Source organism: Meleagris gallopavo, chromosome 3 (genome assembly GCF_000146605.3).
Source record: "Meleagris gallopavo isolate NT-WF06-2002-E0010 breed Aviagen turkey brand Nicholas breeding stock chromosome 3, Turkey_5.1, whole genome shotgun sequence".
NCBI classification, from domain to species: domain Eukaryota; kingdom Metazoa; phylum Chordata; class Aves; order Galliformes; family Phasianidae; genus Meleagris; species Meleagris gallopavo.
Genome location: NC_015013.2, coordinates 42,773,285 through 42,786,015, shown reverse-complemented (window position 1 = coordinate 42,786,015; position 12,731 = coordinate 42,773,285).

Below are 12,731 nucleotides of genomic sequence, written 5' to 3'. Positions count from 1 at the left end.
ACTCCAGTACTCATGAATGATTTTTTCACTCAGGAAATCACGTTTCTGTTACAGGAGTAGAGAGAGTGGTTTTGTGCCTTTTGCCAAAATTCATGGATTGTCTGTGTTTTTGAATATATTTGCCTTGAATGGATTCTCACAATAGGCAAGGTGAAACTGCATCTCTTCCATTTTTACAGATGGCATGTGGAGAAACTGAAAGATTCATAGAATAACAACCTTCCTAGCACAGTCATAGCTGATATCATTAAATTCATTTCTTTTACAAACACAGTTGTACAAACAGAAAGATACAAATAGGGGTTCTGCTTTACAAAGGCTTCACTATGCCAGCGTTCAATAAGCATAATAAAGATAATGTTACTTTTCACATCTTGATAAACATAGCAAGGATGGTGAAGTTTCTCACAGGAAGGCCCGCATATAAAACAGCTTCCTATTGAATTCAGAATAACTAATCTGATATCTAACTAGTCTGATAACTCCAGAAAACTGAATAAATTAGGGAGGTGATTTTCTTCTTTTTTAAGAAATCAGAATACCAAACTGATAGGAAATATATGTAAAAAGTTATCTGAAGTAAGCCAAGAACAGAATCCAGAAGGTGACAGTATTTTCTGCATTGTTCAGCAGTATCTGCACCAAAGAATTCCAACCAGACTTCAGACTCAGTTTTGCTGAGACATTCAGCAAAGCAACAGCTTGATTTTTGCCCTTTTTTGTGTGTGTATGCTTAGGGTAATAAAGCAGTAATTCAAGTGAACAAAGTAAATGTGACTTAAAAAACATAAAGAGCTGATGTGCAGTAACAGTAAGCTTTTTATTGTGTCACATCTTGGAAGCAGAAAGGAGAATAGTCTCATTTGCAAATTGATATTTTAAAAAAATGTAAGGCAATCCTTGATTCATGACAAGCAGACAATGTTGAAGTTTGTTCACTAGCAACAGATTCGTCATTTACTGAAAATATTTGCAGAGGACACAGTAACAGTTGTTCAGAATAGTTTGGTGCACTCCAGGAAAACACAAAGAACCAGAGACAAAATGCAATAAAATGTCACTGAATATTAGAGTATATAAAATGTATGATAGTATTATACTACAGAAGTTGAAGTCACATTCTTTATAACATTCTCTGCCAGTTTTCAGTAACACAGTCTTGTTTTAGTTGTTCTGTCTTATTTAAACTCTGGACTAGGTAAGTTTACTAAATAAACACCCTGGAACTATCATGCTTGGGTTCTTGGATTCTTCACGTGCTTAATAGATTTACCCTCGCTTTACTTCACCAGCAAATATCCCTAGCTTAACTTTTTTATATATCTACATCTGAATCCTATTCTATAATCACAGTGAAAATGTGGAATGATTTCCCTAAAATAAATAGCCATGGAATTAAGACACCAAATCCATTCCTATCTATAGTCAGCAAAAAGTCTGTGGTGTAATACTCAACTTACCTTATAATCCCTGTTGTGGAATTGTTGTGTTAAAAATATGTGTTAGCTGCAGCAACAATCCACATGAAGTTACACAACAGACTTCATAGAGCTAACAGCTTAGAAATCATTTGAAAATGATTTCTTGTTTTTTCCATAGTTATACAGAAAGAAGAATTTATCCAAGCACAATACAAAATTTGAACGATCCAATTAAGGTGTACAGTATTATTACCAGCACATCTACAAATATGAATTTGCATTATTATTAGACTCTTTCAGAATAAATCCTTACTGCCATGACAGACTACTGTCTCTTCCTAGAATTTGTTCTCTTTGTTTCCTCATATTGTTGAGCAAAGCTGACTAGTGTGTCAATTACAGCGAAACTACACAGGGAGATTAAATTTTGTAAAAATCACAGAATCTTTAGGTTGGAAAAGACCTCTAAGATCGCCTAGTCCAACTGTCAGCCCATCCCCACCATGCCCACTAACCACGTCCCTCAGTGCCACATTTCCATGGTTCTTCAACACCTCCAGGGATGACTTCACCACCACCCTGGGCAGCCTGTTCCAATACCTCGCCATTCTTTCTGAGAATATTTTTTTCCAAATATCCAGGCAATTTACTTTATTTAATCCAATCCATTTTGAATAGAAAAGCATAGTATATTTGCCTAGTATGTTCTGAAGAGCTCCCAGCTAGGGATATTCCTCCATGAGTGCTTTATCACTTGAAAAGTTACCAACTTTTAGTAATCATTGCTCCATTCATGATCTGTCATGATCTTGATTACAGCTTTTGATTACCTGAGAAACTGTTATCATACACACTTTTCTCTTTTCCAAACTAAAGAAACAATACTATAGTCTTTCCACAGTCAATTTTCTGAACCTCTTATCCTGAATTCTTGGCAGTTTGCATCTCTCCAACCACATCAGCAGCAACTGAAGTAGAAAAATTTCTTAGATTCTGGACAGTTTTGTTAACGCATCCCAGAATAAGATTTGTTTTCTTTGCCAGGCTTTACAGTTGAGTTTGCAATGCTAAGGTAAATAAAGATCCTTTTCTGTTGTACTGCTGCCTAGTCAGTCATGAAAGAAAAGTATACTCCACAGAGGCCCACACCTTGAGATCAGATTATCTGTAAAACTGCTCGCTTCACAGCTTTTTGCTGAATGTCCATAAACTTTTGATTTAAGGAAGATTCTGCTGATCATTTTGTACCTCTGATTCTGTAAACCTTTTTCTAATCACAATTCAACTAAACAAGCACTAGAAGAGGTTAATGTAACCACAAACATTCTAATTGAATTGAAATTTTCAGAGAACAAACAAACTGCCAAAGACCAAATTCTGTCCTTTCTTCTGTCCAGACAGAAAAGAGCTTCTCTGCCAAACATTTTCTGCTGTGGCTTATGTGCATCCAGCATTATTAACAAGAGTCTTATTGCACTTTAAGCAAAGGAATTTAACTCCTGCAGTCTGCCCTGGGCTAGATGATGGGCTAATTAACAATCAGTATTGGAAACCAGTATTGGAAAAAAAGTATAACACTGAATATTTTTTCTGTCCAACTGTGTCTTTTAAGTATGGAATTTTTTGCATCATGTTAGGCTATCAAGAATCTGCCCAGAAGTTGCCACAGTATTCACACCAAAGTGAAAGAGCCAAAAGTTGACAAATAGGCAGGCTGCCAAGGAACAACAAACCTGCTAGACCATGAAATTAGTTCTTGCTTACCAAAACCTCGTTCCACTTGTTGAGGAGTCTAAACTGTACTCAATGGTTTAGGAGTGTATCATTTTTGTTAAGTATCACAATAGGTATTTTCCCAGACATTTTAATCTTGGGAATAATTTTCTCCTTAACTTTAGATAAATACTGTTAGTTACATTAGTGTCTCGCCAGTTTTGCTGATGTACAGCCTAGGAGACATTAGCTTAGATGAATACAACAATAGCACTGGCAGCGTGATTGGAGAACTCTGTCATTCAATATTTAGTACATGTCCTAATTTTAAAGAGGCAAAACATTGCTGTTTGATTAATGTTTGATTTAAACCAACCTTATTTTCAACTTTTACTATGACTATCTTAATAGATAACAACTCATACAGTACTTCTTTCCTATAACTCATTTTCAACCTGAGGCAACAGTCTTATAAAGTGAAAATCATGTCTGGGTTTGACCCTAATTAAATTTGCATGCATAAATCCGCAGCATTAGGCTTCACAGTCAGTATAATAAAGTGGAATTTATGAACCAAGTACCTGTTAGCTCTCTCATGATTTTAAATTTATAGTTATTACTTGCAAATTCTAAAGGGCCTGAGACTGCAAAAAAAAAAAAAAAATTGAAGGTATAGTAGACCTAATCATTTCTGTACTGTGACCCAGTATCACAACTTAAAGTGTGACTATATCTTTTCTACACTATTTTCTATTACCCTCACTGGGATTGAGTGTACCCTCATCTGACAGTACACTCTACTGACGCTAAGCTGAGTGGTGCAGTTGACACAATAGAAGGGAAGGGAACCATCCAGAGGGATATGTTCAAACAGAAGGAACACAAGAATCTAATGAGATTTAACAAGGACAAGTGCAAGGTGTTGCACTTGGATCAAGGCAATCCCAGATACCACTACAAACTGAGAGAAGAACTCACTGAAAGCAGCCCAGAAGGCCAAAAGTACTCTGGGCTGCTCAAAAGAGAGGTAGCCAGCAGACAGGGAAGGGATTGTCCCCCTGTATTCCGCCCTTGTAAGGTCCCATCTGGAGTGCTGCATCCAAGTCTGGGGCAGTGGAGAAAGGATGTGGAGCTTTTGGAATGAGTCCAGAGAAGGACGACGAAGACAACTGAATGGTTGGAGAACCTCTCCTATGAAGAAAGGTAGAGGGAGTTGGGCTTTCTTAGCTTGGAGAAGACTCCAGAAAGACTTCACTGGGGCCTTCCAGTAATTGAAAAAAGCTTACAAACAGGAGGGAAAACCAACTTTTTATACGGTCTGATAGCGACAGGAAAAGGGGGAATGGCTTCAAACTAGAAGAGGGGAGATTTAAGTTAGATGTTAGGAAGTAACTTTTACTTAGAGTGTGGTGAGGCACTGGATCAGATTGCCTAGTGAGGCTGTGGATTCCCTATCTCCAGAGGCATTCAAGGCCAGGTTGGATGGGATCCTGGGCAGACTGATCTAGTGGTCGGTAACCCTGCTGTCCATGGCAGAGGAATTGGAACTAGGTGATCTTTAAGGTCCCCTTCAACCTTAGCCACTCTATGATTTTCCCACATGAACATAAAGGAAGATCCTTCAAGTCTGCTGGCATCTGCTTGTGATCACAAACCAAGCCTTATCAGTAAGCAGTAGCACTACAGGGTGACTGTGAAACATATTTTTCACTTACGTTAATTGAAGCTTGTCAGCATCCATCATATATAAAAATTAAATGTATGTACATAAGGCTCTTTTTTTGCTTTTCTAAAATATATGCTCTTAATATCTCCTAGTATTACAGTAACAACTGTATTAGATGAAGTTAAACTTTTATTAAAAGTGGACATTTTCAATTAATTGAAAAGTATTTCAAGTTGAAGAGTTTTAGGTACCTCAGCACTACCAGCTTCCCTGTTATACAAAGCCACGTGCTTTTCTCAAAAGTAAAATATTTTCTTTCAATCAGGTACAAAGCCACACAGCCCTGTATCGCCAAGTCATCCTGGGTGGAAGGGAGGCCTTTCCTTCACCTTGGTGGAATGGGGATGATTTGCAACTGCTGCAGCACCTAAGACATGCAAGACTTGAAAATCTTGTCAGCAGAGATGATGGAATGGTCCTCTCCAATTTAAATGATTAACTAGGAAATATCCACTGTAGGTTTTTTTGTTTGTTTGTTTCCTTATTTTCTTCCCCCAGTTATAACTGCTTAATATACTATAGAGGTGGTATTTCTTTTTGAAAAAAGAAAAGAAAAAATGTACTCTACTAACATTTTTACCTAGGCATTTTACTCTGAAAAACAAAGTAAAACTGAATTACCTTCATTTGTTTACTTTAGTTTTCTAGTCTTTACACAGAGGTTAACAAATGCATGGGACACCTCTTGCATCTCCATATGTCAAAAATTAAAAAGTCAGCTATGGCACATTTTCAATGTTTCAAATCCTTACACTTCCAAACCCTCTCTATTTTAAAGCAAATATCTTCATGAAAATCAAAGGCATCTGTGTCACACAGGGTAAGTTCTTGAAAACATAATTTCAAGGACACAAAATTACAGAAAAAACAATAACTACAAAAAATAGTATTCTTTCTGTATTACCATTAATGCTCAATAACCCAGCCATCCACATGGAATTTTAATCAAGTGTCCTGGAAGTATTTTGCCTTTGGCTTGAAAACAAGAATGATGGACGCACCTCAGCACAAAGGCCTCTGTGGTGGAACCCAGCAGCAGCTCAGCACCACACAGCCATTTGCTTACTGTCCCCTAGGTGAGATGAAGAAGAGGACAGGACACAAAATAGAACTCATGGGTTGAGAAAAACTATTTACTAAGACAGAAGATGAATATGGAAACAAAAAGACAATAATAACAATATATATTGTCACAATACCTTATTCATCACTCACCAACTGATGCACAGCAACCCCCAAGCAGCAAATAGTACCCATCCAGCTGCCCACAGCTTTATATCCTTCTGTGGGCTGTCCCATGGCATTGCAGAAACATTCCCCACCCCCAGCCTAATTCAGGCACCTGTCCTGACTCTGCCTTGCACCATCATGGTGGTAGCTCTTCCCATCCAGCAGCCTGGCCCAGCCCAGTTGTGCTCCCATCCTTCAGCAGCAAGTAAACATTGGTACACTGTGAACACTGAAACAAGAATTTTATTTTTTTTTTTTAAAGTAAAATACCCAGCAGCCTGAAGACCAGCCTTGAGAACTGAACCTTTGAATTTACAATTCAGCAGCCCTACTGTGAGACTCTCACACATTTCGCATTGCATTCTGAAACACACCAAATATTTTTGTTGATTTACTGCGAGAAATGAAGTAATTATTTAGGCAGAGGTGCAGAGTGTGAAGTACCCGTTTCTCATTATTCTCAAGAACAGAGGAAATTAAAAGGCTGCGCAAGTTTTAAAGACAGGGCATGTAGCATTGGTTGGTACTACATTGTAAATAGAAGGATTTTTCTACTTTGGGGCAAACATCTCAACCTTTTCCCTGCTATTACACCACTGAGTATCCATCCCCTTTTCCTATTACCACATCAGGAGTTTCAGCCTGCCAGACAGAACAAAACCTATATTTCTCAGCATCCACTCTTAACTGCGGAAGTGGTAGCACAGCAATAACAGACCCTTTCAACAAGAAGCTGCAATAAAAAGTTCCTAAGTGAGTATATGCATATCACTGAGCATCACTGTGGCAACCTGTGATCTACGCTAAGACATGCCAAATTCAGTTATCCCCCATCAGTCATTGTTTGCACTTACTGCTTGGGGCAGAACGGCTGGAAAGCTGAACAGAGGAAAAGGATCTGGGGGAGTGTTAGCTGATATCCAGCTGACCGTGAGCCAGCAGTGTGCCCAGGTGGCTAAGAAGGCCAACGGTATTTTGGCTTGTATAAGAAATACTGCTGTCAGCAGGAGCAGGGAAGGTGATCAACCCCCTCTCTTTGGCACTGGTGAGGCTTCATCTTGAGTTCTGTGTTCAGTTTTGGTCCCTCACTATAAGACATTGAGGCCCTGAGCTTGTCTAGAGAAGGGCAACAAAACTGGTGAGGGGTCTGGAGCACAAGTCTTAAGGAGAGCAGATGAAGAAATGGGAGCATTCAGCCTGGAGGAGACTCAGAGGTGGCCTAATAAGGTATTTCAACTGCTCTCTACAACTGCCTGAAAGGAGATTGTGCTGAGGTAGGGGTGAGCCTCCTCTGGCAGGTAACAGCAATAAGACAAGAGGTAATGGCCTCAAGTTACACCAGGGGAGGTTCAGGTTGGATATTAGGAAAAGTCTTCTCAGAAAGAGTGGTGAGGCATTGGAACAGGCTGCCCAGGGAGGTGGTAGAGTCACTATCCCTGGAGATGTTCAAGAAAAATGGAGACGTGGCACTGAGGAATATGGTTAGTGGGCATGGGGGTGGTAGGCTGATGGTTAAAATGGATGATCTTAGCGGTCTTTCCAACCTTAATGATTCTATAACGCTACTGATACACTGTAGAAAAGTAGTTGTCATGTAACTTGCTTGAAATTGCAGGCATTTCTTCCATCAGATTTGTCCCCATCATTATTATGAAATACAAGAGAAATTAAGCAGTCCCTTACGTGATCACTTTTAGAGTGTTCATCCATTTCACTCTGCTGTTTGTATTTTCTGCATGACTTTAGGAGTGATAAACTTCTAGTGGATATTGGCAGACACACTATAAACCTGCTTAAAGGAAGATAAATTCTCATAGGACTTGATACTTGTCAGCCTTAAATTTCATTTTTCCTTTTATACGCTCATTTTAGTAACAGCTCAGTTCCATATGAATAAAAATCTATATACTCTCTGAAATTCTATCAACTTTTAGCAAAACTAGTGATTAATATCCAAAAATAAGCCTTAGAAAATGCCCGAGTTTATTCACAAGTCGTGGAGTTCTAGATGCATGGTAGATTTGCTTTCCACTTCTAAAGATCCTTTTTATACTGTAAATGAGATATGTTATCCCATAAATGCAAATTGAGCAACTTGTGCAATTTAAAAAGAGCGTATTTGTGTCTTACTGAACGATTACATTAGTTAGCTACTACAGAAGGAATAAATGAACAGTTGTCTGCAGATAAATGCAAATTCACAGCTAATTCTCCCCAAGTCAGTGGAGTTAAATTGATCCCTCCTATTCCCATCAAAAAGTTGAACTCTGGCATATTTTAAAGGGTATTTTCTGGTAGAAGTCACTTAGCATGCACTTCAGCAACTCAACAGGCTGAAGCAGATGGAATCCTAGAAATTACAACAGCATGTATTTCACAATCCCAAATTAAGCCAGGGTTTCCACAGACCCTGACAAATCAAAGAGCCTTCACTGCAAATTTCTGCTATCTAGCAACTCTCAGCCAATAAAGTAGAAACAACCTAATCATCAGAGGCATTAGCAGGCAGTTACAACCCTTTTTTGCCTCCCCTCTTACAAATGCAAGATATGAACAAAGGGGAGCACTAGAAAGCCAAGTAAAATATATGAATGGTGTGGCACAGAGGATAACAAAGCAGGCATTAGTCATTCATGCATTTGAATGAGAAAAGCTTGTAAGGGAACATTGGGGGGAAAAAAAAAAGAAAAAAAAAACCCTAGTGGGCTTTTTAGCCATCTTATTAGTACTGAAGTGACTTCAGGAACAGATTTTCTCCCTGCAGTAAAGCAACTCTCAAACAGGGATGGTGTAATTTGATTGATTGGCTTTCCAGCCATAAGCATTATGCTGGAGCTGGAAGTTCATCAATTCACTGAAGTGCTTTTTGTCTAGATACTCCTGGTTGGATCCAGAATAACTGTGAAAGGCCAGCAAGGACTGATTGCACCTTCCTGCACCCTGGGCAATGATTGCCTGGGGAGGAGGCAGTGGAGCAGCAGCGCAGAAACAGCATGGTTTAGCAATACTTAATCAGATCTACAACATCTAACAATCAAATCAAGGCTAGAGAAGTTCTTTCTTAACTTGCATGGGTTCTACAACACCTTTGCAGCCATTCAGTAAATAAAAGCTTATACAAACAAATACGATAAAGGAGGCATAGGACATAGGCCTGTTTTCAAGGTCATTTTGGAGAAAAACAGAACAGTAGAAATGCAAGAAGAGCAGAGGGGAAAATTAAGTTTCCACTTTAGGAAGACCCGTTCTTAAACAGCTTTTAACCTTTCTTCTCATGCGGGAATCCAGAGGGGGACTCGATCTCACAGCACAATAAATGAGCTCAGGGAAAGGAATTACCTCATGCTTGCAGAACAACTTTCAAAACTGAGATTTTACAAAATGAACTCTAATGGATTCATTGCTGTATTAATTGATAGTTTAAAAAAAAAAAAAAGCATCAAAAGCTAACAAGTTTTTATCAGTTTTGCTGAAAGCTCAAATCTACCTTGCCTACACAAAGCAACAGCATCTTAAGGATGACTGGTAGAGAAAGCACAGAAAAGACAGAATAAATCAGCTGTGGCCACTACCCCACAATAGTCAGTCCTTTCCACAACCTGCAAGGCTGAGCTGCTCACAAAAGGCCAAGATCTGGCCCAGCAGCAGAAAAGAGTCATTGCCTTGCACAACCCATCCAGTTGCCCTGTGAGCATGTGTTAAAGCAACCCTAATTTTCACAGAGATACTCCAGCTACTAAAAAAATGAGCACAGATATACCTAATCTTTTTTTTTTATCCTGACTTACAGCCCCACCAAATTATCACTCACATTACAACTCAATGCCGAGTGCTGTACCCATCATAAAGTGCCTCTGGGTGCTGGGATCAGGCTCTGAGATATCACTCAAGTACATATAAACATATATAATGGAAAGTTTGATTGATGTGCACCTGAGATTCATGCCAACTAGGAAATCATGATTCCCACAAGCTCACCTAACCAATCTCATCTTGTAAAACTTCAACACATTATTTCTCTGTATGGTCAGAAAGAGTTGCCTCGAGGACAGCAGGTGTCTAACCCCTTTAGAAAAAAATTGAAGGCTTAGAAGAAGGCAAACTCCATCAGAAGAGCCTTGTGTGAGAGTGCTGTAAATACCATCAACTGATCAACATACTGATAGTTCTGAATTTCCAGAGATGCATTTTCTAAGCCCTCAAGGAACGGGGAGAAATATTTATGACAGACAAATGTTTTTATCTTAATCTTCAGTCTATTTAGCATGCTTTCATGGGACTTTTTCTGTCACATACCCTTGCATTCTAAGGAAAGAAGAAACACTCTGTAGTTTTTGGTGCTAACTTTCTATCAGAAGTAGCGAGGGAAAAAAAACAAAATTTAGGACCCTCCAACCAACACCGGGCTCAACTTTTTCTCCCTAAAATGTCTAAGATGTTCTTTGCAGATCACCAGAAAAAAATAGAATTTCTCCTGCTTCATTCCTTTGCTGTATCATCATAAAGGTAGATTTCAATCATTAAAATTTGCACCTAGTTGAGATTTGTTATCTTTTGCATTAATCTTTACATCACAAATTCTTTGATTATTATCAAGGCCCACTTCTTTTTATGGTTTTCAAAATATATTTGTATCCTCTCTTAGAAATTTAGTGAACTATATTACTTTAGCACAATGTTACCTGCAAAGGCAACGTACCTGGATATATGCAATGTGGTTTCTGTGTAAGGTGACTTACTAGATGGATAATCTAAAATTTAATGTTGAGTGGAACACCATAAAGAACTAAGTCAATTGCACTAAAGCCTCAACAGCTCACATCTACCAGAGAAAATGCAGAAGCCATAGTTCCAGACCTATAGCTCCTACTACACAGTTATGTTGGAGTGTGCTGAATCCTGCCACAGAGTAGAAGGGAGGCTGTTGCAGTTCCACTCTCCCAAGTCCAGTCAGTAGTAAAGTTGACTATATATTTCCAACAGGCATACATGTAGATACACAGGTACAAACACATCACATATGCATACACAAATTGCCAGTCACGCAGATCAACAAAGTCAGACAAATGCAAGCAAAACTAACAGATTAATCCTGTTAACTGCTCCAGCTGATCAGAATGAAACCTGCAAGTAGAAAATAAAAATTCATATAAATACATAAATGCAGTGTGGATTTCTTCAGTAACTAGACACTCAATCTGTCTAGTAACTGGCCCCTGGATCTTAAGTCTCTCACTTCACTGGCAGTTGGGCATAGGAGCCCCTCAGGTCCACAGCTCCACTTGCACACACACACCCCTAATAGGGACCCCTTCAGCAACTGGCCAGACTCCCAGCCTACCCAGTAGCAGGCACAGATGCACAGATGCACTCTCATGTAGTTAGTGTCTTAGTCAAGATGTGTACCCCACAGTCTCCCCATTAGTTGTGCTGGATCTCCTGGCCCTCCAGCAGCCAACACACAGACCTTCTGATCTCTATAGTATCCATTCCAAAACTATGGCTGCTTTGAGACTTGGCTCCCAAGTCTCTCATCCTACACTGACATACAGACCCACACAACATGTACCACACTCTCCAGCCAAGCACACAAGACACACTAGCCTGTGTCACATGGCCCCCATCCAATGATTAAGACCTTCACATTCAAAGCATACAGAGCCCATCACCCAGGAGAGCAGTTTAGTAAGAAAACAAGACTGACTATACTGATGAGGCACTCAGCATGGAAAGACAAGCATACTGATTGACTACCTGTTTACAGCCAACTGACCTCTTCTGTCCTCTTATGCCTCTTTTTTACACTACACTTGTTTTCTCATATCACCTTGATTTCTCCCATCCTCCACCCCCTCCTTTTCCAGCCTTTGCCCTCCCTCCCTCTTGTCTTTGGCCCTTCATCTATGGGGTCTTTCCTATCCCAAATAGTTCTTCTCCTGTGTCCCATGCAAGGTCCCACAGCCCCTTAGGCAGCCAAGCTGGAGAGCTTCTCCCATAGCTCTTAGTGATGGGCGTTATCCTTGTCCTGTGGGCAGATGGCTATCATGAGATGCCGCTTGGAGGGACTCATTTTCTACCGAGATTGCCCCACCTTGTTCCTTTGTACCTGGGAAAAGGAGGGTTATCACATAGCCTAATAAGTTGAGTGTGAACAAGTATCTTGTGGCCCTACTACTTAACCCATGTGAAGACACATGAGAGGTGTATACATTTTCCAAATCAGGGAGAAAATGTAAACTCAGAATTCACTGTTTTTCTCAATTTTGCCAAAAACTGGGGATTTCTCAGCATACCATAAGATTAAGTGATTGTCTCAGACTCCTTCCACACTTTCAGCTCGTCAGTCTCCTGCCTTTTACTGTAAATTGCAAACAGCGCTGCCTCCAGGCTTTCCGCAAGTTGCGAGGGACTTAAGGTTTCTTTTGGTATTCTCTCATCAGCAACAAATATTAGTATCAGTGGAAGCATAGCAGAGATGTTAAAGGAAAATATTTAAGAAATGAAAATCTTTGTAGAGTATAGAAGCTTTCCCATTTCAGAAGATGCATCAACCACTGACAGCCGAGAATCAGGCAGAAACTAATTCTAGGTACAGACAACTTTCTTCAGTGATTTATTGTCAACAAAATACATTCTGGAAG